The sequence below is a fragment of the Leucopleurus acutus genome (genome assembly GCF_964270905.1).
Source record: "Leucopleurus acutus genome assembly, chromosome: 8".
NCBI lineage: Eukaryota > Metazoa > Chordata > Mammalia > Artiodactyla > Delphinidae > Leucopleurus > Leucopleurus acutus.
Genome location: NC_139151.1, coordinates 72798161 through 72823923, shown reverse-complemented (window position 1 = coordinate 72823923; position 25763 = coordinate 72798161). Strand labels below are relative to the sequence as shown.

General features: G+C 45.3%; 1 protein-coding gene across 1 annotated transcript in view; it reads right to left on the bottom strand.

The window, feature by feature from the left end:
• Nucleotides 1-25763, bottom strand: part of NAV2 (neuron navigator 2) — a gene marked incomplete at its 5' end in the record, with an annotated part of 757282 nt that overhangs the window by 668920 nt on the left and 62599 nt on the right. The window lies entirely within an intron of this gene.

Genomic DNA, 25763 nt, shown 5'->3' with positions numbered 1-25763 from the left:
GACCCAAAACCTATGGGATGCAGCAAAAGCAGTTCTAAGAGGGAAGTTTATAGCAATACCATCCTACCTCAAGAAACAAGAAAAAATCTCAAATAAACAACCTAACCTTACACCTAAAGCAATAAGAGAAAGAAGAACAAAAAAACCCCCTAAGTTAGCAGAAGGGAAGAAATCATAAAGATCAGATCAGAAATAAATGAAAAAGAAATGAAGGAAACAATAGCAAAGATCAATAAAACTAAAAGCTGGTACTTTGAGAAGATAAACAAAATTGATAAAGCATTAGCCAGACGCATCCAGAAAAAAAGGGAGAAGACTCAAATCAATAGAATTAGAAATGAAAAAGGTAAAGTAACAACTGACACTGCAGAAATACAAAGAATCATGAGAGATTACTACAAGCAACTATATGCCAATAAAATGGACAACTTGGAAGAAATGGACAAATTCTTAGGAAAGCACAACCTTCCGAGACTGAACCAGGAAGAAATAGAAAATATGAACAGGCCAATCACAAGCACTGAAATTGAAACTGTGATTAAAAATCTTCCAACAAACAAAAGCCCAGGACCAGATGGCTTCACAGGCGAATTCTATCAAACATTTAGAGAAGAGCTAACACCTATCCTTCTCAAACTCATCCAAAATATAGCAGAGGGAGGAACACTCCCAAACTCATTCTAAAAGGCCACCATCACCCTGATACCAAAACCAGAGAAAGATTTCACAAAAAAAGAAAACTACAGGCCAATATCACTGATGAACATAGATGCAAAAATCCTTAATAAAATACTAGCAAACAGAATCCAGCAGCACATTAAAAGGATCATACACATTGATCAAGTGGGGTTTATCCCAGAGATGCAAGGATTCTTCAATATACACAAATCAATCAGCGTGATACACCACATTAACAAATTGAAGGAGAAAAACCATATGATCATCTCAATAGATGCAGAAAAAGCTTTTGACAAAATTCAACACCCATTTATGATAAAAACCCTCCAGAAAGTAGGCATAGACGGAACTTACCTCAGCATAATAAAGGCCATATATGACAAACCCACAGCAAACATCATTCACAATGGTGAAAACCTGAAACCATTTCCACTAAGATCAGGAACAAGACAAGGTTGCCCACTCTCACCACTATTATTCAACATAGTTTTGGAAGTTTTAGCCACAGCAATCAGAGAAGAAAAAGAAATAAAAGGAATCCAAATCGGAAAAGAAGAAGTAAAACTGTCACTGTTTGCAGATGACATGATACTATACATACAAAATCCTAAAGATGCCACCAGAAAACTAGTAGAGCTAATCAATGAATTTGGTAAAGTAGCAGGATACAAAATTAATGCACAGAAATCTCTTGCATTCCTATACACTAATGATGAAAATCTGAAAGAGAAATTAAGGAAACACTCCCCTTTACCACTGCAACAAAAAGAATAAAATACCTAGGAATAAACCCACCTAAGCAGACAAAAGACCTGTATGCAGAAAACTATAAGACACTGATGAAAGAAATTAAAGATGATACCAACAGATGGAGAGATATACCATGTTCTTGGACTGGAAGAATCAACATTATGAAAATGACTATACTACCCAAAGCAATCTACAGATTCATTGCAATCCCTATCAAACTACCAATGGCATTTTTCACAGAACTAGAACAAAAAAATTCACAATCTGTATGGAAACACAAAAGACCCCGAATAGCCAAAGCAATGTTGAGAAAGAAAAAAGGAGCTGGAGGAATCAGGCTCCCTGGCTTCAGACTATACTAGGAAGCTACAGTAATCAAGACAGTATGGTACTGGCACAAAAACAGAAACATAGATCAATGGAACAGGATAGAAAGCCCAGAGATAAACCCCCACACACATGGTCACCTTATCTTTGATTAAGGGGGCAAGAATATACAATGGAGAAAAGACAGCCTCTTCAATAAGTGGTGCAAGGAAAACTGGACAGCCACATGTAAAAGAATGAAATTAGAACACTCCCTGACACCACACACAAAAATAAACTCAAAATGGATTAAAGACCTTTATGTAAGGGCAGACACTATAAAGGTGTTAGAGGAAACCATAGGCAGAACACTCTATGACATAAATCACAGCAAGTTCCTTTTTGACCCACCTCCTACAGAAAAGGAAATAAAAATAAACAAATGGGACCTAAGGAAACTTAAAAGCTTTTGCACAGCAAAGGAAACCATAAACAAGATGAAAAGACAACCCTCAGAATGGGAGAAAATATTTGCAAATGAAGTATCAGACAAAGGATTAATCTCCAAAATATACAAGCAGTTCATGCAGCTCAATATCAAAAAACAAACAACCCAATCCAAAAATAGGCAGAAGACCTAAATAGACATTTCTCCGAAGAAGATATACAGATTGCCAACAAATACATGAAAGAATGCTCAACGTCACTAGTCATTAGAGAAATGCAAATCAAAACTACAATGAGATATCATCTCACACCAGTCAGAATGGCCATCATCAATAAATCTATAAACCATAAATGCTGGAGAGGGTGTGGAGAAAAGGGAACCCCCTTGCACTCTTGGTGGGAATGTAAACTGATACAGCCACTACAGACATCAGTATGGAGGTTCCTTTAAAAAGTAAAATAGAGCTACCATATGACCCAGCAATCCCACTACTGGGCATATACCCTGAGAAAACCATAATTCAAAAAGATTCATGTACCACAATATTCATTGCAGTTCTATTTACAATAGCCAGGACATGGAAGCAACCTAAGTGTCCATCGACAGATGAATGGATAAAGAAGAAGTGGCACATATATACAATGGAATATCACTCGGCCATAAGAAGAAACGAAATTGAGTTATTTTTAGTGAGGTGAATGGACCTAGAGACTGTCATACAGAGTGAAGTAAGTCAGGAAGAGAAAAACAAATACCGTATGCTAACACATATATACGGAATCTTAAAAATAAATGGTTCTGAAGAACCTAGGGGCAGGACAGGAATAAAGATGCAGACCTAGAGAATGGACTTGAGGACACAGGGAGGGGGAAGGGTAAGCTGGAACGAAGTGAGGGAGTGGCATGAACATATATACACTACCAAATGTAAAATAGATAGCTAGCGGGAAGCAGCCACATAGCACAGGGAGATCAGCTTGGTGTTTTGTGATCACCTAGAGGGGTGGGATAGGGAGAGTGGGAGGGAGATGCAAGAAGGAGGAGATATGGGGATATATGTATATGTATAGCTAATTCACTATGTTATAAAGCAGAAACTAACACACCATTGTAAAGCAATTATACTCCAATAAAGATGTTAGAAAAGAAAATACAAGAAGGCAAAAGAGAAGAAAACAATCTCACCTCAGGGCTTTGGACAATAACTTTTAGTACATATCTTGGGCTTGAGATCAACAATGAAGAGTCATAAGAATTGATGTCCAGAATGACAGACTTGGGGTCTTTAATATCCTCAGTCATCAAAAAAGGATTTGATATGAATCTTATACTCTGTCTACTAGAGTATGTAAGAGAATTGAGAACTAACAAGGGTTGAAACCAAAAGGATTTTCTGGATAAGCCTCCACTGTCCAAAATCACCCCGTCCCTAAGTTTAGCAGTTAATGGAAGTGGCACTATAACTTCGCATTATGGGAGGCATGTTTCTTGACCTTTATTCTGAGACATAATGGATCAGAACTACATAAAATGCACAGAAGAGTAACCCACAGGAGATCCAGTCCAAGTCAAGACTGTAACCAGCTGGGGACATGTCCTTCTAATTATCTGACTCTTAACTTTCTTGCCTGAAAGACAAGCCGGTTAAATTAGCACAGGCTGACCTTAATGGGAGGAAAGAGAGACCAGTGGGGCACAGAGGACCTACCCAGTTGGAAGAAGGAAAGGGTACTCATGAAGAAGGGAAGAGCATGATTAAAGGCATGTCAGTGGCAGAGAACGTTGTTCTTTTCCTTGGACCTGGTGACCCTATCCCGCTCTTCTTGGATACGGATTGGCTGTTCCCTTCTCCAAAAATGGCTTTTCCTTTCTTCTGCATGTGTCTAAATTCTATGCAACCTTAAAAGTCCCGTTCAAAAGTCATCTCCATAATCTTTCTTTCACGAACAGCCTCTTCACTGAACTATTCCAGCACTAATTTGCACCTCTATGACGACAGTTATCACTTCGCCTTACACTAAACTAGTGCATACCAGTAGTGTCCTAGACACAAGGCTGAATTACATATTTGTATACCTGATAATGCCTAGCAGAATGCTTTGTGCATAGTAGGTGTTCAAATTACTGTAGGATGACTGACTGACTGAATTAATGAATGAATGAGTGGAATCCCATAATATCTGGACAAAATTACTGCTGTTAACCTAAATACTTTAAATATTTTTATTTTGAAATTCTTGCTTAGATCTTATTAAAAAACTGCAGTAATCCTATTCCAAATTCTATGGTTTATTTAGTTATGGATCGATCCCACACTGGAACTCTTCTTACAGTGCAGAAGAACCTTTAATTTCCGACAGTCAAACCTTCGATGAGCACCACACCTAGAGCTCTTCTCACTGCTCTCAAATACGTCTGTGACCACATTTCAGCCCAAGCCTGCTGGGAAAATTTAATTCCTCTCTCATAGCCCCACCTCCCAGGAACCAGAAAATAATACTTAGAGAACTAATAATCTTTGTTCAACACAAAAAAAGGGGAAAACAATACCCATGGCTTCTTAAAGCTGTATATTAGCCGCACTGCAGAGGGTATCTCATTGATATTAATGTGCTTACAGTTTATTACATAAAAATTAATTAAAAATTGAATAAGGCCAGAGCTCAAAATTCTGCATGTCTAATTTCCCTGTCAAAGCAGCTCATACAATGAATAGCTAAAATTTTAAGAGCATTAGTTTATCACAGTGCAGCATACAACTCCATGTCAGATCCCCCTTTTCACAGGAAAATGGGGGCTCCTTGGCTTTCTGGGTCTACCATTTACATGTCAACTTTGGGGACAGGAGTCACATCTTGGACTTGATGCTGCTTTACAATTCTCAGCTCGAGCTTCAGCCCCCAGGGAAGTGCCCAGTCATTTCAGAACCGCCAATGGCCCATCCATGGAGAAACCTATCAGAAGTCTCCCCAGCCCCAAGTATCTCTGCAGACTCAGGAGTAACTCACAGGGAGGAAACCATGGCAGGTCAGGTCAAGCTGACTTCTACCTCTCAGGTCCCAGTCACTTCTGCTCCCCTAACTCTGCTCCCTGGGGATAGCTGTGTACAGTAGAAAGATAATGAACACTGGAGTCAGACATTAGCAAGCAACTTCCATCTCTGAGCCACAGTCCCTCATGTAATACCTACCTTACAGCATTGTGTCAAGAGCTACACGAGATAATGTGTATGTTGCACATGACACAGAGCAGATGCTCAATGAATACTCCCCCCACTGAAGACAAAACCCAAAGTTTCAGGCCAGCAGTTTCCAGCTCCGTTTATTTCCCTACAACATAAAATGTCCACAAGCCTCTTGCCTGTTGAGTCTATTGAACAGTAAATTCTTGAAGGAAAGAGACATCTCTCTTTCATCTCTATGTTCCCAGCACCTTGCACAGAGCCTGGCACACAGCTCTTAGTTGGAAATGCCTGTAGAACAAATGAATGAAAGAATGGAAAAAAACTGCCACTAGCTGTTCGGTGCTTGCCTCTAGCACTTTACCAACACTAGCTCATTTAATCCGTACAACAACCCTCCAAGGTGGATACTGTCTCTGCTTTACAGTTAATGATACAAATGCTCCAAGAGATTCAGTATGGCAACTTCACGAAGGCTACACAAATAATAGGTAATCGTTTAAAAAAATACAATTGAGTATTTACTACATGTCAGGCACCATCTAAACAGCCTACATGCATTGTAATTTCAGCATTACAACCTTGTGAAATGAATGAAATTACAGATGTGGAAAGTGAGGCTGAAAAGGGTTAAGTATCTTACCCACAGTTCCGGACCATTTTAGACTGACCGCAATGGCCATTTCAAACGGACCAATCTGGTCTTAAAAGGGAAAGCCAGGGCTCAAACTCAGGCCTCTCTGCCTCCAAGTCCCTGATGTGCTGCTGTGCCTCATGAATAAATGAATCAGTGCATGACAGGAGGGGAGAGGGAAGGAGAAAAAGAGCAGACAGAAGACAAGAGGGCGAGGGAGAGAGGGAAGGAATGAGGAGGGAAGATGTGTGCAAACACTGTAACCATCTGGGTAATTCCTACAAGGCCAGATCTTTCCTATTTTTTTTTTTAACATCTTTATTGGAGTATAATGGCTGTACATTGTTGTGTTAGTTTCTGCTGTATAACAGAGTGAATCAGCTATACGTATACTTATGTCCCCATATCCCCTCCCTCTTGCGTCTCCCTCCCACTCTCCCTATCCCACCCCTCTAGGTGGTCACAAAGCACCGAGCTGATCTCCCTGTGCTACGTGGCTGCTTCCCACTAGCTAGCTATTTTACATTTGGTAGTGTATATATGTCCCTGCCACTCTCTCACTTTGTCCCAGCTTACCCTTCCCCCTCCCTGTGTCCTAAAGTCCATTCTCTAGGTCTGTGTCTTTATTCCTGTCCTGATCTTAGGTTAAGATCTTTCCTATTTAACCTTCTGCATAATTGCTGCCGTGGGGACCAGGCCGGTCTCCAAACCTGCAGCTCCCCGTGGGCAGTGTATAAAACATCAAGGGGCCAGCCTCTCCTTTGCACTTAGCCCCAGAAGGGCTGTGTGGCTGGTTTCCTGTTGTATGGGAATGGGGCTCTCCAGCACAGGTGCATCCCAGAACGCCACGTGGGTGGCTACCCTCTGCTGGGGCTGGCATCCCAGGGGCACTGCTTCCCAATGCAGTGGCCCCTCATTGCTCTCCAAGGCAGCGGGGGCCTCCCTCTCTGGCTGGCAGCCCATTCGGCTGCTCAGACGCAGCTCACTGATCCCCAGGCTCACTCATGAAGGCCTCTTCAAATCACTGGTGCTCTCGCCATGGGAAGTCAGGCTAACCCAGCAGAGATCCGGGTAAACTATGCCACACTCTTCTCTAGCTGACCCTGGGCCACTGGAGCGAGGACTTGCAGAACCGGGATGAGGACGGATGGTGCCTTAGAAGAAAGAGAACAAGACTGGGAGCAAAGAGCCCTGGGTTCCAGGTGTGGATCTGCCTCTAGACGCTGCCTTATATGAGTCCCCTCCTCTCTCTAGGGACAGAGACCAACCAACTTGAGCCTGGGGCTTATCATCTCTTTTAAACCTTGTAACAACCCTGGGATATAGGTATAAAGTTTTCCTTACAGCTAAGGTATCCTCAGCTCAGAGAGGTTAACTTACATGTACAGTGTCGCACAGCAAGAAAAATGGGGGTTTGGGATGTGACTCCAGCTTGATCTGACTTGGAAGCCTACGTTCTCACTGTTGCTCTGTCGGGGACCCTGCTCCTTCATTCTTGGTAATGGTTGATGGTCATTATCTCAACCTCCCATGCTGGGGCAAATCTATCTCTTAAGAAAGCCTCTCTCTTAAGGCACTTAATGGGCTCTCCAGTGCTGTGCCCATGTTAGGAGTCAGGATCGTCACGTTCCTTCCCCCACATCAAGCCTCAGTTTCCTCACTGTGACCTGAGGGAGCCAGATTAGTGTTTCCCAAACTTCCACTTCTATGATTTTTGCCATATCCTTAGAATATCACATATACTAATACTTAATGTTTGTCTTTAAACCAACTAGTTTTTAAATTCAGCATCATTCTAAGCAATAATATCCATGAAATCAAGGATTTAATGCACTGATTATATTATTTCCTAATACACAACAAAGTAAGTTGATCATTAAGTTACAAATTGTTCATCTTGGTGACACCTGTAGGAGCATCCCATCACAGGCAAGAGAGCCTTGTTTGGGGGGCTTCCCTGGTGGCACAGTGGTTGGGAGTCCGCCTGCCGATGCAGGGGACACGGGTTCGTGCCCCGGTCCGGGAGGATCCCACATGCCGCAGAGCGGCTGGGCCCGTGAGCCATGGCCGCTGAGCCTGCGCGTCCGGAGCCTGTGCTCCGCAACGGGAGAGGCCACAACAGTGAGAGGCCCACGTACCGCAAAAAAAAAAAAAAAAAAAAAAAGAGAGCCTTGTTTGGGGGACTCAGTGATCTCCAAGCTTCCATTCAGCTCTTGCTCTGTGAGTCCTTGCCCCATCCCCCTGCACGGGTGTGTGTGTTTATGTGTGTGTGTGTGTGTGTGTGTGTGTGTGTGTGTGTGTGTGTGACTGGACCTGTGTCATCTGCAGCCGTGTGGTCTGGTCCTCCATGATGGATGCCAGGCTGCCACGGAGGCAGCTGTGTGATGGTAACTAGACTGCAGCACATAGGCAAAGGAGGCAGAAGTTGATTTCTGGGAACCTGAGCATGGTTTCCATCTGGAGTGCCTGGGGCAAGAGTCTGGTGAGCCTGAAGAGGTGGAGAGCAGGAAAGGGGCAGGATCCCGCCAGGCAGTGACCCCTTCCACCAGCTGCCACACATCAAACCCAAGCCCTGCTTCTCAAGGTGTGAGGCAGGGGAGAGCACCTGGGCAATGCCTTTTGGGGCAGTGGCATCCTACGGTGGAGGAAGGCAGGGGCAAGCACCCTGCCACAGACAGTGGAGATCACCCTTAAGTTTGTTTCGCTTTGCTTGTTAGCTTAGCTTTTCACTGAAGCACAACATAATAAGAAAATACACAAAGCGCAAGTTCAGAGCTCAACAAATTTTTAATAACTGAACACACCTATGTAATCAGCACCCAGATAAATAAATACAACATCGGCCTCCTTCTAGAAGCCCTCTCATGCCCCCTTCTAGTTAGTACCTTCTCCCGGTGGTGAACACTGTCCTAGCTGCTAATATCAGAGATTGGTTTTGCCTATTGTGAACTTTATGTAAATGGAATCATACCTATGTGGTCTTGTGTGTGGCCTCTTTGGTTCAACATTATGTGTACAAGACGCATCTATATTATTATATATAGCTTTAGTTCGTTCATTCTCATTGGTGTATAGTAGTCCATTGTATAAATAAATTATAATTTATTCATTCTACTCTTAATGGGTATTTGGGTAGGGCTCAGTTTGGGGCTGTTATGAATAATGTTGCTATGAATATCCCAGCACATGACTTTTGTCTTCATTTCTCTTGGGTATATACCTAGGAATGAAAGAGCTCAGTCATAGTAAAGGTACATGTTCGGGTTGAGTGGATACTGACAGTTTTCCAAAACAGTTACACCAATTTGCACTCCCACCAGCAGTGCGTGAGAGTTTTAGTTACTCCCCAGCCTTGCCAACCACTGATTTTTTTTTAATCCTTTTGATTTCAGCCGTTCTGGTGGGTTTATCAATCACCCATATTTTGGTTTGGTCCAAACTGCACAACAAGTCCACGGGTTGATGCCATTTCTAGAAAGCAATGCGGAGTAGCAGACATTGTTCAGACCCTGACTCAGAAGACCTAGCCCTAATGTTGGCTCTCCAGCTACTAACTTGAGGCCATTAGGAAAGAATTGCCGCTGGTCTTTACAAAGCCCTTCCTCAAGCCCTCGCTCATTCGTCTGACCCTCACGACAAACACATGAAGGCAGGCAGGAAGGAATTGTTCTCCGGAACTTACGTAATTTGCCACCTGAGGGCCAGGGACAAAATTCAGGCCTGTCTTCTCTTCTTCTGACTCCAGTCCAACACTCTTTCACAGAGTGTATGCTGGCTCTTAAGTATTTACTCCCCATTTCTAAGAAGAAGGTGTTGAACTACGTGATCTCTGATGTTTCATCCATTTTAAATATGGCGGAAGGATTTTTTTTCTGAGCATACAAGTGGTTTACTCACTAAGTTGAAACAAGTGGAAGAGCCTTGCCCAGTCCTCAGAGGAAACCGAGCCAAGCTCAGCTGGTGACTCAAATGCCAAATGAAGCAGAATCTTTGTGAATACTCAGCTGTTGGAGATGACAGAGACTCAGCAAGACTAAGAGTGAACAGAGGTTACAGCTTGGTCACTGAAATGACAAAACGTGCTCTACAGACACATTTTATTATTCAGGATTTCCTGCAACCAAAGGGCATCCAACCAATAAGCCATTTATCTATCCATCCGTTCAACCATCCTCCCATCCTTTTATTCACCAAGCATTTATTGACCACCTACTCTGTCAGTACCCAGACCAGCTTCTGGGGTTACAGAAATGAATCAGTAACAGTCCCTGCTCTGAAGAAACTCTCCATCTAGGCAAGTGTCTCATCCTATACACACCTCCCTATACTCTCAGTTACCAGAAAGCAAGGGCCTTATCTCACTTCTGTCATTCCTAGATCATCTATTGCTAAGCCTGGTATAAAGTATTGCTAAGATATATTTGATGAATGAACTGTTAATCCCTGAGAATTCTCGAAGAGAATTTGGAGTGTTCATTTCTATCATTCCCCATTTCTTCTCATTGGACTAAGAACCAGGTCGTGGAGCTTTGCCTGCCATGTTCCCTTCCACATACCAACCAAAGTGCAAAAGAAAAGAGCAAGCGATTGTTGCACCAGCTTCCTTTCTCAGCCATGCTGATGGGTGCAAACGGCTGGGAAGCAAGCTCAGCCCACGTTCCCCAGAGAGTCTTATTCATGAGATCCTTCCGTATCAGACACGTTTCCCGAGTTTTCCAATTGGCTCATGATAGAATGCTACAGAGTGTTTTTGATGAGGCTCACCTACAGTGCTTTTTCTCTAAAGATAGCAGGAAAGCTACATGTTTTATAAAAAGCAAATAACTGTCAGTCAGCATTTCAGCAACGATGAGCAGAATACAGTTTAGAGAAGGTGGGCAGCTTGCAGGTAAGGGCCAGGGAAGAAGTGGACGGCACTTCAAACTCCAACAAGTGCCAGTACTCCCCACCCCCAGGAATACTGACCCCCAAACCTCTAGGGCTCAGCTCCCCGCACTCAAGGCATGTGTCTGCCGTCAGATGCATTCAGGTCCATAAACACCCTCTGAGCTCCTATTACGTGCACTCAGTGGCTGGGTGTTACCCTTACCTCCTCCCCCGCCCTTACCTACCAAACACCATTAAGCACCAAGTGGTCCAACCCCTCTATCTCTGGAATCCAACCCTTGCTCTCGCTCCTTACTGCCACCACTTGAGGCCAGCCCATTGTCACCCTCCTACCTGGACTCCCACTGTCTCCTAACTGGTCTCCCTGCCTCTACTCAGACCCTCCAGCCATAGAATAGATGCAGATCTGAATACACCACCCCACCGCCACCAACCCTCCAACGGCTTTCAATGGCACTTAGAGAAATGCTCCAAGCCCTTCTGATGACCTGCAAGACCATCTATGATCTGGCTGCCACCTCTCTTTCCAGCCTCGTCTCAGTCTCTTCTTCATTTGACTTATTTTGCTCCAAATGCACAGATCTTTCCCTAAATATGCTCCTCCTCTTTCCTACAAGCAGACCTTTATACATGCTGGTCTCTTCTTGGAATATGCCTTTTTCTAGTCCCTCATCTCCTAAATCACCACCACTCATCCTTGAATAAGAGTTTCAGCTTGGGCCTTTTCAGCGAACACTTATCTGAGACCACAGTGAGGGGTAATCCCTGTGCTGTAAGCCTCACAGCACCTGCGCATTTCCTTTGGGGATGCTCGTCCCATTGACAATTCTTCTCTCCATGCCCAGCTTCCTCCTAGACTGTGGGCTCTCTCTTAAAGCAGGCAAATATAGACTTCATTGCTGAACCTCCACTCCTAACACACAGCCTCCCAGATGAGAGGCTCTTGATAAACTCTGGTGGATTGAGAGGCTGACTGAGAGATTGACTGACTCACTACAAGCACTGAACTCGGTGTCAGAAAGTCGGAAGGTTTTAAAACAGACTCCTGGGATTCTTTCCAAACTCTAGTCTATAGCTACAAGCTATGTGTCCTTGGGAAGGTGATTTCACCTCTCTGAACCTCAATGTCTTCATCTTTACATTCATGATAGTAATACTTGCCCTTCCTGTCTCATAGATGCTGAACCAAAAAATGAAACACCCATTGTGCAGATGCTTCACAAAATGAAGATGTGCCAACCAGGGCAGCCCTAACAGCACAGCTGTGCTCTGAAGGAAGCCCTGTCTCTGGTCCTCTTCTCGTCCAGATGGAAAGGAATAGTCTCCACATACTTTCTCCCCATTCCTTATCCCTTAGTACATTCTCAGGGCTCCTTGGGATTGAGCTAAGACCCTCTTAATAAATAATAAATAGGACACAATGAGAAGGAGGAAAGCCAGAAGAGATTTATAAGAGATGGAAGAAAAACACCCTAGCCACACACACACACACACACACACACACACACACACTCACACACACACGCACTCACACACGCACACACACTCTCACACACACACATGTGTGCGCACACACTCACACACACACACACACACACAAAATAGCTCCTGGTCCTACTTGTCTCTAGGGTCTTATAATGAAGGAGAAAAACCCTAAATACTTATGGGAAAGGGAAGGAAATGATATTGATGGCATGTGGGTAGAAAATGCATTCTGGTTAGTAGAAGGTCCTTTAGGTGTCCCATAACCCAGTGGCTTTCAATTGTTTCGAGGGTTCAAGTTAGTTGATAGTATGGTCCCCAAAAGAGTACTTTTTGCTGCTAATGCCGTGGTTTTCAAAGTATAGATCCCAAAGCAATGGCAGCAGCATCACCTGGGATGATGAAACTTCAGATTCTCAGGTCTCACTCAGCCTTAATGAATCAGAAATTCTGTGGGTAGGGCCCGAGAAAGCCCTCCAGGTGATTCTGCTGACACCCAGGTTGAGACCAACTGTGCTACTTGGGCAGAGGAAGATGAAAGAGAATGGGGGATAGGATGGCAACTTTGGTAGGTATGGGAATGTCCCCTGTGGCACCAACAACACGGGCTCCCCTGTTGGGGAGCCGAAGGAGGATTTGATGTCAAGTTGCTCCGTGCACACGTCCTTGAGTCCCTTCACCACCAAAAAAAAAAGTTGATCCTGGAACTCAAGCAGAGCCTTAAGAACAGGGGCTCAAAAGCAAACAAATATTTATGCCTGCCTACCCGTCTTCCTCCCCCCATTACCTCTGGAAACAGTGGCTACAGAGATGAATCTCTCAGTTCCTATCCCATATAGAGGGTCTCACAGTCAAGAGGAGGGAAGATGATGAGTGATGGGATAAAAATGTGTTGACTTGTGTTTCCGGGTTTATATTTGCCTCCACCTACTAAGGAGAATCCTGCATTGGCCTCTTGGTTTTCCCTTCCCACTCCTAAAGAGAAAGGATTCATACTTGCTAGGAAAGGGACTAAGTCCATAGAACTATGACAGGAATAGAGAAGATACGGAAGGAAGAAAGAGACAGAAAACGCTTGCACATTCTGTGTAGTGAGATTTGGGGTTTGGGGCACAGAAAAGGATTGAGAGGAACTGTTGGATATAAGGCAATTGGAGAGCAGAGAAAAGGGAGTTTTGCCAAGGATTGTGGTAGACGAGAATAAGCATCTTTGGTGTCTCCAGGACATGGATTTTAGTTACTTTTTCATTTGAATATAATTACTTTAAATTTGGATATACTAATGCTCCAAAACTGAATCATGTGGTTTCCTAGTCTTATTAGGGTGCTTATACTCTGACAATCACAGCACTACAGCATGGGGACAGTGTACTGTGCATGACTCACTCTGCTCAAGCCAGGCAGGGAAGGCTTCTCCATAGAGGAGACATCGACCCTGGGTCTAGGGGAATAAATAGAGGTCAGTCAGGTAATAAAGAGTAACTGGTCAAATGACAGAGGACCTGTATTTCTAAAGAGCAATTTGGAGTAAAAGACCAATGGTTCTCAGAAATAAGTAAGCTAGCACCCTGAATATTGTGGATGACAAGGAACACAGCCAGGTCCCCTTTGGATGGGTGGCGTTCACTTCAGCAATGTAGGCGGAGTTTATGACTAGCCAACAGGACATTTCTGGCTACCTGGGACAACTATTAAACGGAGTCTGCCCGTGCTAAAGTGCCTCTTCTCACCCTTTGCCATGCCCCTTAAGAATACTAGCTCTTATCTAGAAAGCTGGCCTTCCACCCCCTCCATCTGCATCTTTGGAAAATCATGATGTTCCATCAGTGTTCAGCTCTATTTGGCATAGCAGCAGCAGCATCTCAGCTCTCATTTACTGAGCGTTGGGCCAAGTTTAAAAGAGAACTGAGAACGACATAATAATATAATGTCACTCCCACTTCACAGATGGGGAAACTGAGGCTCAGTTGGCATATGGTGTAGCCAGATTGAACCCAGGTAAGAAGGGCACCAAATCCTGTTCTCTTATCCAGAAGCTCTGCTGACTCTCCACCCCAAGCCTCACCACACACTGTGCTGTTCTCTCTCCCCTGAACACTCTGTTATGATATTCCTAAGTAGGGTTTCTTCATGTACATCCTCACCTCCCCCAGCACGGTGCCCAGCACATACTAGGTGCTCAGGAAACGTCTGTTTAATGATTAATTAAAGGAAAGAGCCCTTCTTGTGTCAAGGAATCCTGGCCCTAAGTAAGGTCTGGTCTCCCCATCCCATTTGAACTATGATGGGAGGAATGGCACCCAGAGCCCTGCCCGCCCCCCACCCCCCAAACATCAGCCCTACTGCATGGCGGTCCATCCATTACACCTTCATTATTTATGTCTGAAAGTGTTCTTTTTATTTTTTCCTTTGAAATGAAAATATCCCATCAGGGAGTTATCAGAAATATCAGCACAAGGTAGTGGTCAGGAGTACAGATGCTGGAGTCAAATCCTCTGGGTTTAAATCCCAGCTTGGCCACATCCTAACTGTGTGGCCTTGGGTAAGTTAGTTAACCTCTCCCTGCCTCATTTCCCTTATTGGTAAAATAGGGATAATAAGATCTACTTAGTAGAGGTGTTATGGAGATTAAACGAATCGTTGTGTATAAAGTGCTTAGAACAGTGCCCAGCACACTTAAGTGTGTGTTGAAAACATAAATCAGGCAGGGATTAGATGGAAACCAGCAGAGAGTCAGAATGAGGTTCCATATGAGCGGATAAAAGGAAGGAAAGGGGGGGGATGAGGGGGGAGGAGTTGTCTGAAACAACAAGTGTGCCACCTTTATAATCTAGCCAAGGCTGCCCCTGACTGTTGCATGGCTCTTGGAAAGGTCCCAGACCTCAGAAAGGTCCCCCTTCTGTCTGTGCCCCCTGAAGTCAGACCGGAGCTGGGTGGGGAGGTAGGAGAGCAGCCCCACAGAGGATGCTGGTGCACAGAGGTCTGTGGACATCCTGGGCTCTCTCTGTGGGGTCCAGTCTCCTGGGCCCAGAGGCCCTGGAGAGCCTCCCAGAGAAGCTCCCAGCCCCTAGTCTGTCCCCAGGACTACCCCCCTCCTCACTGAATCCTGAGCCCTGGCCCAGCCTAGAACACTCAGTCATTTCCCTCCAACTGGGGTCGAAGAAGATCCCAGACTTTGGAGTCAACTAAACTTGGGTTCAAATACCAGCTCTGCAACAGTATGTTTTTGACTTTGAGTAAGTAACTACCCTCTCTGAGTCTCAGTTTCTTCATCTTTAGAATAGGGGTGCAGTAATAAAGCCCACCTCCATGGGTTTTTGTGAAAACGAAATTAAATAGCAAAGGTAAATCTTGGAGCACGAGCCTGGAGCATCACAGAAGCTCTGTGAAGATTCGCTGAATGAATGATCACACAGAACAGAGTCTTGGATTCATACGGCTCATGGCCTCCACCATTCCATTTAGAGAGGAGACCACAGCACCAGATCACTTTCCCTTTCCACCTGGCCAAGGCCGCTCCAGGCAGTCCGGGGCTATTTACCTAAGGGATGGGAAGACTGGGGAGAGCTCCAAGATCCCACCCACCCACCCAAGAACAAGGCTGAGAGCTCAGCGGGTGACTGGGAGAGATTTGAAGTTTCAAAGAAAATCAAGATCTGTTAATGAAAGATCAGGAAAAGGAAAAGCCTAAATTAGTCCCCATGCTTTTAAATCTGGAAGTCACATTTAGTAAAACACTAGTGATTAAAGAGGGGATCCTTTTTTACTTTCTCTTTTTTAAACCCTCAAGCATCATTCAGCTTTTGCACTTGCAGAATAAGCCCACCATCCTTCTAGCTTCCCGGAGGCCCCAGATGACACGGGGTAGGCCAATGATTTGCTCGCCAAGGGAAGCCGATGTTCCCAAAGGGGGAGAAAAAGGCGTGTGATTTACATGGCTTAATATACTCATTAAAGGTTTAATTGGAGTCACTTTGCCACTGATCCTCCAACAGCCCCCTTTTCTCCCCATTTAATTAGCAGAGTAACCTTTAGCTTCACAACTCATAAAGAAAGCCAAGTATAAAAGAGGGGGCTCTATCCGCTTCTCCGTCCTGATCCTACCAGGCAGCTTAAAACCCCAGTGGGACTCACGGGCTCTGGGGCGGGTGCCTGTCTTCAGTTTAAAGTATTCATATCCTCAGAAAAAAGGGGCTGCAGAGTCTGAGTCAGCCAGGCCCAGATTCAAACCACTAGCTGTGACCTTGGGCAAGACCGTCTCTTTAGCCTCAGTTCCCTTATCTGTAAAATAGGGATAATAATTAAACGGATAATTCACGGGGTTGAGTTTCAAATGATTGCAACATCTGTTCGGAACTTAAGCACAGTGCCTGGCACGTGGTACGCAGTAAGTGCCCAGTAAAAGTTTGCAGTTTGCTCTTATCGCTGAAGTCACAGCTATGGAGTGTAATGAGTTTTGGGGTAGCAAGAACCGGCCTGCCAAGGGACTTCCCAAACACTGATAAATTGTCATTTTGCCTGAAGGAGTCAGCAAACAGTTTCTGGGAAACGACATACAATATTTCTAGCAAAATTTATTTGGAGTGACTACACACAATCACCCCTACTTAATCAGGGTTCAGAATATTTTAGCCGCTTGCCATGATCTCAACTGGTCAGCTGTCCCTCTCCCAACCTCCCCCCTTTCTGCCCTTTTCCTGCTGGCTTGCAACATGAAATATAAATAATTAATGCTATTCAATTACCTAAGCCAAAAATAAACAAAGCTTCAAGGGTGTATTGGATTTCCACACAAATCCACCATCAGGAAGACTACATTCCACGCGCAGGTGTCTGTATCCCAAAAGCCATTTGTGATGGGACCACTCAGTGGGTACTAGGGTTAGTTAAAGCTCGCTTCATTATGGTGAGGTCGGGGCAGATGGTAACTGACGGCACTGGGTTGTTTTCATAGTGAAATGTGCACAGAGCCCCAGGTCAGCGCCGTGATAAATGGGCTTGCCGACAATTTGCTGGGAGCACGCATCTTGGGGGACTCCTGAGGTCATGAAATGTCTGCTGTTAAGCTACACAATTTTCTTTACTTATCAGTCCCAACCACATCGCAGACACATATTTGCACAATGAAACAAAGGAGGACACGCATTATCAGGCCCCAGCCGCGAACGGGAGAGGCACTCAGCCGGCCAGCGCTGATTGGACAAAGCCCGGGACACGCTGAATGCCAAGTGCAGAAAGGAAGGGAGGCTGGAGATTTCGTTTTCAAGTGGCAAGTTGGAAGGGGGAGCCGGTGGGGGCTGTGGGTGGGTGGGGTGTTCTCTAAAGAGCACAAGTCCCAAGGGCTGAAGTCATCTATCACCACCACAGCCTTAGCGGCTGGCTCCGTCCTCCACATGGCAGCACAGGGATCTCCCCAGAATGCAGATCTGATGTTTGCAACCATCCCATGGCTCCCGTCATCCACAGGACAAAGCCCAAACTCCTCAGCACGCCTGCAAACCCTTCCATGCTTGGGCCCTGCTTACACCTCTCCCCCAACTCCTCCACCCTACTCCATATTCTTGCCATCCTTCATTCATTCAGATGCCTGCAGGCCTCTGTACGTGCCATTTTCTATCTGGCAATACTCTCTTCTCCACTCCTTTAACTGGCTAACTCCTAGTTGCCTTTTACGTCTCAGATGAGACTGGCTTCCTGCAGGAAGGCTTCCCTGACCACCATCAAATTGGAATTTTGTGCTCCTCGTCAGCCTCTCACAGCACAGCCCTGTTCAGCTGTACTGTTAATGTCTCATTACTTGTCTCTAGACTATCAGCTCCACTGGGGCAGGGGCTGCTGTGTGTGTGGTATTTCCAGTACCCTGCACCATGCTCGGCACAGAGTAGACGCCCGAGACTGTCTATAAAATGAGTGAGTAAGCGTGCAGAGAAAGAACCTGCACACTGGCGGGAGCCAGTAGTCCTAAGGGAGCCACACGTCCCGTCAAGGTAAGGTCAGAACCTCCAACTCCTCCACCGCCCCCACCGCCCAGAGCCTCCACCTGGCACTGGGAGACAGAGATCAAATGAGTTAACAAAGCTGAAGACCAGAGAGGACATCAGAAACCAAATCCCTAGGAAGGAGCTTAGGAGTTACTCCCAAATAGGGGAGCAGAGGAAGATATGGAATTTGGTGTGTAAAGCAGAAGTTTGGGGCCAGAGAGATGAGACAGGGTGCCAGAGAATCAGGAGCAGATTGGCAAAGAGGTGATTTCAAGGAATTTCCTAAAACAGTCATGAGCACATGCTTCTCCTCTTATGGGTATGTTTTAAAGGCCGGGAACAAATCAGACCCTCTTGGCTATAGGGTGATTGGGCAAGTGAGGCCCAGATCCTCTACAGGGCAGTGGTGACAAGTAGAGATTTCAAGGGAAAAATAGGCTTGGTTAATTGCAAAAAAAAAGGAGGAGGAGGGGGAGGGGAGAGGGAGGGGGAAGAGGAGGGGGAGTAGGGGAGGGGAGGGGGAGGGGAGGAGGGGAGGGGGAGGGGGAGGGGAGGAGGGGAGGGGGAGGGGAGGAGTGGAGGGGGAGGAGGGGAGGGGGAGGAGGGGAGTGGAGGGGGAGGAGGGGAGGGGGAGGGGAGGAGGAGTAGGGGGAGGGGGAGAAGAAGAAGAAGAAGAAGAAGAAGGAGAAGAAGAAGAAGAAGAAGAAGAAGCCTGGGTGAAGGGAAATAGGAGACTCCCAGTGACACGAGCCCATCCTGAGGGAATGGCTAGTTCCAGGGGCCACCTGTAGAAGTAGCAGGTAGCATCTGAGCAGGCCAGCCTGGAGAAGACAGACCTGTAGCCTCTGTTCTGTCTGCTCTGTGACTTAGGACGAGCGGTCGGCTGTCTCTGTCTCCCTTTTCCTCTTTGGGAAAATGATGCTTCCCCCCTTTTTTACCATTGAATCTTCCCACACCCTGTTAGACTCCCCCCTCATTTAGCCGATGAGGAAACTGAGGATCAGAAGAATAGAGTCACCCGTCCTAGCTCACCTAGCTAGTGGGTGACCATGCTCAGATTCAAATCTGATGAGTCCAAGTTGTGCCCTCCCCCAAGCCCCGCAGGCTGCCAGGTGGCCCCAGCTTCCCCCAGCTGCAAAGCAAGAACACAGAAGCCGAGCTAGCTTGGGTTGACTGCCAGATGTTTGCAAAATGTGTTCCACCTCTGCCTACCCCACCAAGCACCTGATAGCTCTTTCCTGGGGTTTCTTTGCACCCATTACCAAACTGCATATCCCACCCCATCCCCCAATGCTGCACTTCTCCTACTCTGTTCCAGTGGCCCCATCTTGTTTATCTAGTAAGCAATCCCTACCTGGGTAATTATGGCATCCCTCTGAGATAACCCTTTTGCATTTTTAAAAGGTTCTTTTTGGAGACCCAATGCCTTCACCCAAAGGTCTAATACAAATAGAGAAAATGTCACTGTTCCCTGATGCCCCTACTCTACGCTGGGCATGGGCACAGATATTACAAAGCAAGTACTGCCAATCGCATTTTATGGATGAGTTGACTGAGGCCTGGAAAGGTTTAATACCACGTTCAATGCCACAGGGAGGAAGTGGCAAAGTAAAGCTTCTAGCCTAGGCCTGTCTGTGTCTCACACACAGCTTCTTCCACTGGATCAAGGTGTTTTCAAGCACCTGTGGGTATGCGGTGGCAGGGGCGGTATGGCGTGGTTTGCTGGTGGTGTGCAGAGGGAAGGGTTTTCAGGACGAACAAACCTTTTGATAGCCTTCACATCACTCCTTCACATAGCGGGAAATACAGCCCTGACTGCAGAAAGATCTCAGAGGAGAGCAGAAGCAACCACTACAAAAGGGAAGGGATCATCTATCACAGAGAGGGGGCCGGAGACCCAGGTGGGAAGGAAGAAGGGGAGGGGGTCAGCCCAACGTCAGAATTTGGGTGAAAAACTATTAATATCCTGGCAGGCACCTCCCAAACATCTGCTTCCCTATTTATTTGGGAGGACCCGGTGGTCTCAGACCAGCAGTCTTCAGCATACATGTCAATGAGTATTTTTCTCCTTATTCATAAACATTCAGAGGTATCAGGATTCTGGGCTCTTCTAGGACAGTGAATACCAACTCCTATCTTCCAGGGACAAGAGACAAAAATATCTAGGATGGAAAAGTCAGCTGCCTTTTGCCTCTGTCCTTGGTCCACACTCCTTGTCCACTGCCCTGGATAACCGGAGCTCCAGGTGGATGGTGCAGAGAGGGGAGGGCAGGCTCAACGATGGGTCTTTGAAGACCCAACAGACAGCATTTCCAAGTTAAAACTTTAAAAAAGAAAGAAAAAAGTCGTTTCACCCTCTGTTCTCTGATTCCCTGCTGAATAGGAGTGTGGGTTTAAAATTTAATCATGAATTCATTGGAAGGAAATAAATCATGAAGTAAATGTTTAACGTGCAAAATTGCTGAGTTCTTGGGTTGTGATCACTTGATTTAGCATAAAAACTAAGAGGTAGCGTTTTCCAAGAGCGGAGACAAAGACGCATTTAAAATTCTTTTAAATGACAGATGCCATTAATTTTTAAAAAAATAATCTGATTTGCAATGCAGTGTACAACATAAAAATGTCTCACTGTTCTAGACCTAGGCTTCAAGCTGCAGAAATTGTACCTATAATAGCACCCACAAGAAAGCTGGAAGTTTCTTTCTCACTATTGTCCTTAGGGGCTCAGGCGACTGAATTCTGGTTTTTCCCTCCCACAATTCAATTCAGGAGGTAATGCTGATTCCAGTAAGGCACTGGTGAGACCCATGGAAAGAGGGGAACTTGCAGGCAGTGAAGGAGACTGTGGGTGCAATCAGCTCTGCCCCCTGTTGCAAGTTCAGGCCTCCCTCCTTTTTCAGTAGGGTCACCCCCTGAACTCCTCACTTGACGCCCCTCCCCTCCAGTAAACTCTCAAGCTAGAGTTATCTTTGTCGGACGCAATGCGACCACATCACTCTTGATTAAAACCCTTCCATGGTTCCCTGGCTCTCATGAAGAAAGCTCCATCGCTTGGCAGAGCTTATGCCTTGGCCCTGGGCAGTCGGGCCCCCCAGCCTCTCTGTCTTCCTTCCGACTCATGCTCAAAGTCTCCACTTGTCTTCACAAGGCCCAGTGGCAACTGCCCAGCCCTTTGCCCGGTCTCCTCCCACACTCCCCTTGCTCACTCCTCAAACTGGCCTCTTTGCTCTATCTCCAACAGGTCCAGCCTGCTCCTAACTCAGGGCCTTTGCACATGACTATTTTCTCTACCTGGACCCATCAATGTCTCCTTAGAGAGTCCCACGTTTCCTCCTTCACTTGTTCAGGCTCTGTACAAGTGTCACTTATCAGAGAGGCCTTCCCTGACCGCCCCATCTCAAATAACACTCCTTGCCCTAACCACAAACCCTATATCCCTTACTTTGCTTTGGTTTTCCCCATAGTGTTTCTGGCCACCTGACACATGACATCCACATCTGTTTATTGTTTGTCTTCCCATGCTAGAATAGAAGCCTCATGTCCAATTTGTTCTCTGCACTATCAGCGCACAGAACAGCGCCTAGCATAAGTATTGTCCGTGCTCAATGGATACTAATAAACTGAATTAAATGGGTGAATGGCACCCTGATGTTTGCTGCCCTCCAAACATATAGCTGCCGCTGCCGCCTCGCTATTATTGAACATGTTGTTCCGTTCATGTGGAATGCCCTTCCTCCCATTTCTACCATGAGGTTAACCCCAGCTTTTCTTTTAACGTCCCTTCTCTGGGAACTTCCTTGTCCCTGCACCTTGGGCCCCGGCCTGGCGAGGGTGCCAGCTCTATGCCCCACGGCAGTTCCTTGTACCGCACCAGCGTGGGATTGTTAATGCACTTCTCTATCTCCCCTAGGAGATGCTGAGCTCCCCGTGGAAGAGGTGTGTTGTTTTTTCTTAAGCACCAACTATATCTTAAGTACCCAGCAAGGGCCTGGCAGATAGTAAATACTCCGTAAATGTTTGCTGAAATTAGCAAGTAAATGATCATTATAGCTGGTGTCTATTGAGCATTTACTATTTGCCTGTCACTGTTCTAAGCACTTTGCAGAGATTAACTCATCATCTTTTTATCAACCCTATAAGGTAGGTGCTAATATAACTCCATATTTCAGGTAAACAGAGGCACAGAGAGGTTAGCTAAGTTGTCCCAAATTCACACAATGTAAGTGGCTGAAGTGGGGTTTGAAGCCAGCTCTGGAGTCTGGGCTCTTAACCACCACCCCCTATTGCCTTAGTAATGAATAAATGGGGGAGTGGCATGAATGTTGGACCTGAAATAATGTCCTTTTTCTCTCCTTTTCTTTCTTTCCTCTATGTTCCCTCTGTTATTCTTACTCTCTCCTGTTTCCTTATAAACACCCACATGTTCAATTAACATATACTTGTTGAGAAATTACAATGTGCCAGGGCACAGCACTGAGGGATGGAGGTAACTACAGGAAGTGATGGTCTCATGGAGCTTTTGTCCAGGAGGGAGACAGATACTACACACAACACATGAGCACACAGAGACAAATGATAATAAGGGCTACTCATGCATTCATTCATTCAGTTATCCAATAAATGTCTATTGATGGCTTACTATATGTCAGGACCCATTCTAGGTACTGAGGATGAAGCAGTATCTATTTGCACCCAAACAGACCAAAGATAAATAAGCAAACAAATAAACAGTCACGACAGTTTCAAAGTCCTATAAATTATATTATAGGCACAATGAAGGAGGAAAAAAAAACCAGAAAAAACATGCAAAAAGCTACGAAAGCATATTGCAGGGGACTCTGATCTCGACACACAGCGATGGAAACCAATACTTATAAAGTGCTTACTGTGTTTCAAGCCCCAAGCTCTAAGTAGAGCAGTCTGTTTAATATTCACAACAAGTCTGTGTTATCTTCACTTTGAACATGAGGACATTTTAGGCACAGAAAGAGAAATAACTTGCTCAAGGTGAAACCAATAATAAGTAGCAAAACTAGGCTATGAACCAAGGCACCCTGGCTCTAGAGTCTACACTCCTCCATGCCTAAGTTCACACCTTCTACCACCTGGAGAGGTGGTATTGGGATGAGGTATCGGGAGCTGTGTGACCCTAGGCGGGCCACCACCTCCTTGGGCTTCAGCGTTCTGGAGTGAAAAACAAGACTACTGGACTAGATCAGAGCCCGACAGTCTGATGTCCGGGGTGAAGGACCCTCAGAAATCATGTGAAGAATTTTGTGTGCGTGTGAATATGACCATGTTTCTTAAGTGTGGCACCATAGGTTAAATTTTCAGAGTGATCTGTGGCCTCCTAAAGGTGCATTAAATCCTTCCTTCTAGAATGTAGTGTTCCATGAAATATACCAAGAAACACACCTTGTGTACTTCTGTATAGTGTATACATGCCCACTCTCAGAAGAACCCAAACGTCTACAATACTTTCTGTCCAGAAGATGAACTGAGTCAATCTTAAACAGTTTTCCCTGCATCTTCCCGACTGCCCTTGCTTCCTTTCAATTGTGATCACTCCTCCTTCACCTGCATCCTTCTGTACATTGAAGACCCAGACGCAACCCTCCCCGGCCCTAATGTTATTAAGGACAAATAAAGCGGAACTGCACAGTTGTGATTTCATAAACGTGCCCTGTAAATCTGAGAGTGAAACGTTTTATTAGGTGGGAAATGCCATACATAAGTTATTTATTTGCCCATCAGAACATGAATAAAACAACTTCATTGTATAAGGATACAGTTTGATTCCATGGCTGTCAACTCATGGCTACCAGCATGGTCAGTGGGATTTGGTTTTGTCTTTTTATTTTATATTTATATCTGAAAGAAAAATAAATTCAGCCATTCAATGCTCAGGTCTTAAGTCACTTAACATTATAAACACCCTTCAATAATGCATTAACATATAAAATATATTCTTAAAGACAAACAGAAAGAATTAATATTTTATGAGCTACAACCCACAAATGTCTTTAGAAGCATTGATTGCTTCCTAAATCCATTAGGCTCTATTTTGATCTCCAGTGGCTGGAGACAGTCTGCTCTGTGGTAGGAATTATTTTGGCAGCACAATAATTTAGAGATGGCCAATGTTTTGATGACCTTCAGCTTCTGACACTGAGTGCTAAAGTAGGTCTAATAAGAACACACAGCTCCTGGCACACCCCTGTGTATTGTCAGGATTATATGTTAGCTGGTCAAAGGAGAACTGCTCTTTTGTGATGAAATCTGATTAACCTGGCATCAGGCTGATCCAACTAACCCACCAAAAGGTCAGGTTGGAGCTCTTTTCCATCAAGGTGATAATAATGATTATCATGGTAGCAGCTGTCGTTTATGCAATGGATGACGTGTATCCTACATACCCTAGGGGGCACCATTCACACCGTAGGCTGGAAGATGACAGTAGAATGTCTGGAAGAAGAGGTACCTTCTCCTAATTCTAACTCTCACAAAACCACTATATAAGCTAGTGGCAGCCTCATCCTCCAATGACCTGTGAGTTAGGGGTCATATCCCCCTTCTACGTATGAGGAGATGGACTTAGGCAGGTTACTTACAGCCACACAGGTAGCCAGGGTTGATGCTGAGATTCAAACCCAGCTCACCTGGCTTCAAATCCTGCCCTACCCTGGACAACGTACTAGTTGGCTGGTAAGAGGGACCAATATGACTCCAGGAGACTGAAGGAAGATAGCAGCTGGAACAGATGGGAAAGCCAGGGCATTCCTTCCTTGTCACCCAGATGGAAGCTTTGGAGCAAACACAGCCCCTCAGCAGAAGCTCCATCTGGAACATGACGAGGAGATCTCCATGACTTTATGAAAATAACTCACCTCCTTCTTCCTTGTGATTTCTTAAGACTGACGGTCCACCAGATTCGCCAAAGCTCTTACTGAATTAAACCCTAGCTTATAATGTTTGTCTCTTCTACAACAGGTCTCATGTAGAAAGCTCACCACTCTATATCGTGAATGTCTACTACATCTCCAACACCCCACAGGACTGGAAGTGCTTGGAGACAAGAACTTCTTCTGTACTTTCTCTAGCATAGTTGATGGATGATTTTAATGCGTTCAAAATTAACTGGATTTTCATTCAACTCTCTCACCTCTGGACAAGTCAGAACTAAACACAAAGGTGCCACCCCTCTCCAGGTCACCCATCAACACTCTGTCCATCTGGGTTCAGCCCAGCTCAAGGATCATCTTGAAGCCTTCCCTCTCCCCTCAGACTGTCTCACACCACAGGGTTCTTAAACATGCTCTCACATAAGCAGCTTTGTGTTTCCAAATGGATTAAAGAGTTCCTTGTGGGAGAGGTCTATTCTTGGAGAGTTGGAGGCGCATACATACGCCCATGATA